General features: G+C 44.5%; 1 pseudogene; it reads right to left on the bottom strand.

The window, feature by feature from the left end:
• Positions 1-870: 870 nt before the first annotated feature.
• Positions 871-8556, bottom strand: LOC136510356 (uncharacterized; annotated as a pseudogene).

The raw sequence follows: 8556 nt of genomic DNA, 5'->3' as shown, positions 1-8556 counted from the left end.
CTGGCTGCTCGTCCGAATCCAAACACGGGAGAATTTCCTCAAGAAGAACTGCATTGACTCAGACCTATGTGAGTTGTGCGGTGCTCAGGTTGAAAGCACAACTCATCTTATTGCCGGTTGCGCCTTTGCAGTTGGCTTTTGGCACTGGATTGGTGTGCAAATTGATGAAGAAGATGTTGCTGCTCTTTGGCGCGTTCAACCACCGTCCACCATCCCTGCTGCCCACTCCAATGCCTTTCTTCTACTTTGTTGTTGGCGTCTCTGGAAGCACAGGCACGATGTTGTGTTCCGTTCCCTGCCTCCTTGCTACACTCGCCTCTTCGCGGGGTGTCGTGAAGATGCCAAGCTTTGGGCATGTAGGTTGCCCCCATCAGATAGACATGTTGCCCATGCTTGGGCTTTGTTGTTCTCCTCCCCACCCCATGCTAATTTCTCCATAAACGACATGTAACAAACTGCTCATGTATGCTCCTTTAATGAAATGAAAAGGTGGGGATGCTCTCCCCCCCCCCCGAACTTCTAAAAAAAACAAATATAACAAATTTCTGGTTCTTTGGCACATCCCAGGAATTAGGCCCTGTAGGCCGAAGCTGTTGAATAAACACCATAATAGCTTAGAAGATCATAGTTTTGCATTCAAACGATTGTTCATTCTAGGCAGACTTCGTGGTTACAACGTAATAAAGCCCAACAAAATACTTAAACGATCAGTCAATCCTAGTGAAAACTCCAACATAACAAGACCATCATAATAATCAGCATTCATAGAAATACCAACGTGAAATTATCGACCATGTAACCTTCACACACATCTTAATGGAACCACCGGTTATTTCTTTTTCTTCTCCACCAATGACTCCTGGAGTAAATCTAAATGGTGGTGCTTTTAGTTTTACCATCACCAGTCCGGGCAACAATAGTAAATATCAGCTTCTCCCTCATATTGACAGCTACCACGTTTCGCAACAGTTGGATAACTCCCTTCCCATTGCTAGTCATTGCTTCAGCCATTTTGCTATCATGAAGCACAATGCTATCCCGGATACCAGTGGTGCAAGCAGTGATTTCTCCGTAAAATCTTCCCTGCAGAACTTCAATAGCAAAAGCTGCCTCGACTGCATTTTGGACTACTGCATATGTAATCATCCTGAGGCCTGAGGTGAACTGGGTACACAAATGTACTTGCTAAACAAGTGGTACATGACGGCGTGTGAACGGGGAGAGACCTTTGTTTCTGTCAGAGTTAGAAACCAACATTACTTCCATGGTGATGACGTTATATATGTCGAGTTTTTAGAATTACACCAACTATGCCACATGGACTCTCTTGATAAAAGTCTCATTAGCTGCTATTGTCTGTAAGTGTGATTATTTTCTACTATTAAAGTTTATATATATAAAGCTGCATGTATATATATAAATTATATATCCTCATACTATATTTTTATATATGCAGATATGAGATAACAGAACTCAGAAAGAGAAAGGATAATGATGTTGGTTTCGTTGATCCAAATGCGTATTCAAACACCCTGATCCCCCGCCTTAATGGAAAGCTGAACTCGAGAAAAATCTCATGAGGTTCTTAGTGAACCAACAAAACAAGGACATACTATTCCCCTACAACTTTGAGTGTTAAATAATTAATGTCGATCATATGGACATTTGTTCAATTATTTGCTTACTAGCTAAGCTATCTCCCATATATATATGTTGACTCTAGTTAATGTCGATCATATTTGTGTATAAAAACATATGCAGCAATCACTGGATATTGATGGTCATCGATATGGCCAATAGTCGGTTGAGCATCTTAGACTCGTTAAGAAAAGAGCAAACAGAGTACCAAGACATGATAGATATTATCCAGGGTAATTTGGTCTCTCTAGCAACTATATATACCCCGATCTCTTAACTGCAACAATTATTAAAGGCCAAATTAATTTTTTATTTTATTAGGCACAGTGTTTGGAAAAGTTTCATTGAGGAACACCACATGAAACATTGCAAAGCGTCACTGGATGTAATCACACACAAAGTAAGTACTAGCTACATTTATATATATATAATTTAATTAACACCATGCATGCTTTCAATTCACCGAATCTTTTTTCTCGTAAAAGTGGGTTCTGAGGCAAGAACAGGGGAACAACTACTGTGGATACTATATTTGCGAGTTCATCATGGCGTACGCAAAAAGAACCCCTGAAGAGATCCTCAAAGTACGTTATATAAATATATTCATATATTCACAATTTTTTTATTGCTCATATATATAAGTAATCACGTGACCAACACACATATATATATTAATACTTGTCCTTTAACTTTTATTGAAGACTCTATGGTTGAAGGAAAAAGTCATATGACGTGACCAACTGAAAGCAATTCAAGAGACCATAGCAGGATTTCTTAATGACCAGATTCTAAACCCCGCCGGCGAGTTCTACAATGACGTGAATGAAACATGGAAGCCAAACCAGATGGAGTGAATTTGTTATCCCAAGGATATGATAGAATATACAATGCAAGCTTTATTTGTAATATATATATATATATATACATATTATATGTACATAAAATAACGTACAATATATGTATATGCATGTAATATATATGTTAGTTTCATACTTTAGTTTATACAAAATGTTTGAACATTATAAACGTGTAGAATACGTATATTATTAGCAGCGTGGAATGCGTATTCGAAAACCTATTCGAAAACCAAAATGAATCATCAAATGAAAATAGAAAAAAAAGAAAACCTTTAGTCCCGGTTGGTAATATACCAACCGGGACTAAAGGCCAGCCCATGTGGCCAGGCCAGGAGGCCTCTTTAGCCCCGGTTGGTATTACCAACTGAACCTTTAGTCCCGGGCGAGAAACCAGGACTAAAGGAGGGGCCCTTTAGTCCTGAATTCGTGCTCCCAGATCCAAAACTGGGACTGAAGGGGGTTGAGAACCGGGAGTACAACCACTTTCTGCACTAGTGAGCTTTGGTTTCAATAGGGGACGCCAGGTCTTCATGAGCATCAATGTCTTGTAGACAATCGCCATCGGAGCCACCACGTCATTACGAGCCTTCCATATCGTCCACATCGCACTTGCACATAAAAATAGCGTCACCTGCTGTTTCTTACCTCTGCAATTTTCCACGACCTCTAGAAAAAGTGATGAACAACTAGTCGGCGATGACGGCCACCCCAAGCAATCGCGTAAATAGGACCAAAGAAACACAACAAGGGGACATTGGAACAGACACTACCAGATTCAGCTTCTTAGGCTGATATACACTCGGCAAAGCCTTTGCCGGGCGCTCGGTAAATAGTTTATCGGCAAAGGCCTCTTTGCCGAGTGCACTTTATCGGGCACTCGACAAAGCCTTTGCCGAGTGCTAATCTGACACTTGGCAAAGAAAAGTCGCCGTGACGACGAGCGCCACCGTGAAGGTGGCTTTGCCGAGTGTCAACGTCAAGCACTCGACAAAGGTCGCCGCTTTGCCGAGCGCCGTTGACTTAGACACTCGGCAAATGTGGCCGCTGTGCCGAGTGCCACCGGCAAGACACTCGGCAAACAGGCGACCTTTGCCGAGTGCCTTACACGTGGCACTGAGCAAATCTGTGATTTTTGCTGAGTGCAATGGCCTTTGCACTTGGCAAAGCATGTTCCCAGATAGTCACTTTGCCGAGTGTCATGGCCATTGCACTCGGCAAAGTGACTGAAAACAACATTTTTATTTGTTTTTTACATCCCATCCAAACAAACAGAATATATATATAACAAACATCACCAACATCACATATATATCATCAACAACACATATATAGCACCAACACCACATATATATCACAAACGTCACATATATATCACAAACGTCACATGTCTCACAATATAACACAAATAAGTTCACAAGTAATCCAAGTGCTCCATCATCTACAACCACAATTGCAAATAGAAGTACCATTAACAACCACAAGTATAATCATCAAGATGGCCAATGAGACTGATTTGGTGAAGGATTCGCTGAAGCATGAGGATCGTTCGATGCCGTCGATTGATTCTACACAAAGGAGAAGAGATTACATGTGTGAGACAAGATAAATATATACCATACATGAATAAAACTTTCATACTCCACTAGGTTTGACCGTAAGCATGAACATACAAACTAAAACATTTATACTCATAGGAGTAGAATAGTGAGGAGGTGGAGGTGGGGCAAATAGCGAAGGTGGCGAAACTACACCCGTAGCGGTGCCAAGACTTTGCATGTACTGAAGAATGTCCGCCATCCTCCGCTGATCGGCCTCCCACTCGGCCTCCACCCTCTCCATCTCCGCCTGCATCTGCTCCCATATCCTCCTCTCTTGTTCCAGCTGGGCCTACAATATATTCACCCCAATGTTACAATATTGCAAAGAAAATGTATGAAAAAACCAATGAATGACGAATAAACCAGGAATAACCTCGAGTGCCTCCACCCGGTGGTGTGAAGTGTCCTACCGAGGTCGTATGGCTAGGCTCATGTTCGTGCTTCTTGCTTGAATCTAGGTGAGACTAGGAGTAGTGGCCGAGTCGATTGCGCCGTCGCCAATCCAGTACCACCCATACTTCTTGCCTCCTCCCACCCTCATGACGACTTCTCCATCAAGGTCCTCAGTGCTCGGATCATACTCTGGCCCATGGACCTCCCTTGCCATCGATGTGTACTCACTGAGGTGGTTGTGGACGGTCGCATTGTTGTACGCCTCGGGCCCATCCTCCGGGTTGTAGTCGACGTCAGACGTTGCCTTGCCCTTGTGGGCCATAGCAAATGCCTTGAAGATGGAGCAAGGTTGGCCACCATGTGACGTCGACTGCGAGAAAAACAACAAGATGATTATAAATCATGCAGAATTGAGCATTAGAATAAATAAATGAATTTGCGTACCCATGTTTCTGTGTATCCGCTGAGGCTTCGGCTGCCTTGATGGTGTGCTACACCTGGCATCATCAAATGCCGCTCCCGGCACAAGTTGTGCGTCTCCTCCCACTCGCGTGAGCACCACTTGTCCACCATCTGTACCCAACACTGGGGATGTGTGGCGCACCAATAAGGAATCATCTATAGGCCATCAAGTACATGACATATTAGAAGATGAAATTAAGCCTACTTAATCTCAAAAGAAATCAGTATTAATGTTCTGTATTTTCCTACAGGTTATGGTCCCGGGTCAGCGTCATGGTTCTTGTGTCCCTTTTGGTGACCTTCATTCCAAGGATGGTCCCGTGGTAAGTTACGACGGCCTAGATGCGCACCTCGTAATGCATGTCCACGACCAATTTTTTACAGCATTTGGTAGCCACCGCATCCGCCCTGGCCTCATGTCCGTCCTGACATCTAAAGAAATCCTACATACAAACACGATGTATCCATTCATTATTTCAAGAATGTCCAATGAATGCGATGTATTGAGCAATGTAGTGCGAGGAAGACTTACCCATAGCTCTTGCTTCACCCGCTCCGCCTTATTGTTGAATACCCTACGGTCCCGATCTACAGCATCGAGGGCGGCGGCGTAGTGGCCAAACAAGTAAGCCGGCCCCGTCACTCCGGCATACTCAACCAGATCAGGGAAGTGCTCCTTGCACAGAAGACCGATATCCATTCACGTCATAACCGAAAAATGACCTGACCCTATAGGCAAAGCCATTGGCAACCTATCTCAACTCGGCACACATAGACGCATCCCTCTGGCCCTGCAAGCTCAAGTAGGATACATCGTTATATTATTCGCACGTACGAGTAACTTGGAATGCCAAATTAAGTATGAGCTAAATTGGACGGTACCTTCCGTTTGAACCAAGAAATGAAATCAGGCATTCCATTTCCCGCACCCTGTCTAAGAAGGGTATCTAGCTGCTGCGGGGTAGGATCCCTTGATTGACGCCAGAATTCATGAAGAAATTCCCTATACCAATGAGAAACAAGGGGGTTGGATGCAGAATAGTGACAACGTATTTAACAAGTTCGTTGAGAACTTACTGCATGTACGGCGCCACTTCGTCAAGGTTGGTCAACAAGTATAGCATGATATGGTGCCACTCTTCATGATTCAAGGTCTTGGGGGTTGATGCACTTGCGCTTCTGAGTTGCCATCGGAAAAGGCTGAGGTCCAATTCATTTTTGCCAGCATTATAACGAGGGGGTGGATTATGCACGCTAGGGAGGTTGTCACCATAGTATGTTGTTGTGAAGTTCGCCACCTCCTCCAGAATGTATGCCTCTGCAATGGAAGCCTCGATTTTGCATTTATTTCTACATTTCTTTCAAAGAACCTTTAGACATCTCTCGATTGGATAGCACCAACGACCCTGCACAGGCCCCCCCATTCGTGCCTCATACAGGAGGTGCAAAATCAAATGTTGCATCAGATTGAAGAAGACGGGTGGAAAGATCTTATCCAACTTACAGAGCAACACATGTGCCATTCTTTCCAAGTCAGCAATCATGGTCTGAGATAACTCCTTAGCACAAAGCTGGTGAAAGAAATAGCTCAACTCTGCCAGCACTAGCCAGACATGCTCAGGGACATAGCCTTGAACCATCGTCGGAAGAAGCCGCTCAATCCATATGTGGTAGTCATGACTCTTCATCCCTAAGACTCGCATAGTAGATAAGTTCACTCCCTTTCTCAGATTAGCTGCATACCCATCAGGGAACATTAATGTCTGGATCCATTCTAGTACTTCCCTCCTTTGGGGCTTGCTCAAGACAAAATCGGCCTTAGGCCTTATCCATGTCTTGCTGCGACTAGGAGGCTTCATATGTTGGTTTGGTCTATCGCATAACGTTGCCAGATCCACTCTAGCCTTAACGTTGTCCTTTGACTTGTCCGGAATGTCCATGATTGTTGCCCAAAGTGCCTCGACGACATTCTTTTTAGTGTGCATTACATCAATGTTGTGTGGAAGGAGAAGGTCATCAAAATAGGGGAGCCGAGTCAAGCCCGACTTATGAGTCCACATATGTTGCTTAGCATATCCCACAAAACCACCTTCTGGATTGACCATGAGACCATCTATCTGTTCACAAACCGTGGCACCAGTCATTATCGATGGTGCAGGGTCTGTCACTACGACACCTTTCATAAAGTTCTTGATGTCTCGTCTGAATGCATGGTCAAGAGGGAGGAAATGCCGATGTTTGTCGAACGATGAATACTTGCCACCCTTCTACAACCAAATGAACCTCAGACCTTCCTTGCATACTGGGCATGGGAACTTCCCGTGAACACACCAGACACAGAATATCCCATACGCTAGGAAGTCATGCAGGGAGTAGTGGTACCAAACATGCATTTTGAAGTTTTTCTTTGTAGCTCGGTCGTATGTCCATACCCCTTCCGCCCAAGCACAGACCAATTCATCAATCACAGGCTCCATGAACACACCCATATTATTCTCCGGGTGTCTAGGAATTATCAACGATAAGAATACGTTCGGTCATTGAAAGCATACGCCGGGGGGAGATTGAGGGGGATAATGAACACATGCCAACATGTGTATGGGGCAGCCATCATTCCATAAGGATTGAACCCATCTATTGCTAGTGCAACACGTACATTATGAGCCTCTTTAGCTTTCTCATGATGAATGCCATCAAAGTGGGTCCATGCTTCACCATCGGATGCATGTACCATCCTGTCAGGATTGTATCGTTTGCCATTTTTGGGCCATCTGTTTTGCGGATTCCTCGGTCATGTATAGCTGTTGGATCCTCGGTATGAACGGAAGGTGGCATAGGATTGTCACGGGAATGTCAAGCTGCCTCTTCTGGCCATCACTAGAATCTACCTCCAGGAACCTAGAGAATTTACACTTTGGACAGTACTTTGCTTCCACGTATTCTTTCCTAAATAGGACGCACCCCTTCGGGCAAGCATGTATCTGCTCATACGACATCTTAAGTGCACGAAGGAGTTTCTGTGACTTGTGCATGCTCTTTGGCAGAAGGTGACCCTCCAGAAGCAGGCTGCCAATAACTGTCAACATACCATCGAAGGCATCGTGACTCAGGCTACACTAGGACTTTAACGCCATTATGCGTCCAATGGCATCTAGTTGAGAAACCTTTGTCTGGTCGTGAAGGGGTTTCTGTGCCGCAGCAAACATGTCGTAGAACGCCTTTGCGGTTGCCTCTGGCTCCTCCTCCGTACATCCTTCAGCGAACTATGCCTCGTGATAGTCATTTAACATGTCTGCTACCCCGGCATCAGCATCATAATCCTCGACATGTGGTCTCACCACCTTCTCTCTCACACGACCGGCTTCACCATGGTAGACCCACCGGGTATAGTCTGTCGTAAATCCATTCTTCCAAAGATGTTCCCCTATGACCTTCTTTGTTTGTCTTTTCCTATTTGCACATTTGCTGCAGGGACAGCAAATTTTACTCGCTCCTTTAGCAGCCACGCCAAATGGCCGTTCCAAGAAAGCATCGGTCTTGTCGATCCATTCATTGGTGACCTGACCCTGACTTGCGTGGCCCGTGTACATCCACTCACTGTCCTCCAT

Source organism: Miscanthus floridulus, chromosome 16 (genome assembly GCF_019320115.1).
Source record: "Miscanthus floridulus cultivar M001 chromosome 16, ASM1932011v1, whole genome shotgun sequence".
NCBI classification, from domain to species: Eukaryota; Viridiplantae; Streptophyta; class Magnoliopsida; order Poales; family Poaceae; genus Miscanthus; species Miscanthus floridulus.
Note: the sequence above shows the minus strand (reverse complement) of the source record. Positions and strands in the feature narration are given on the sequence as shown.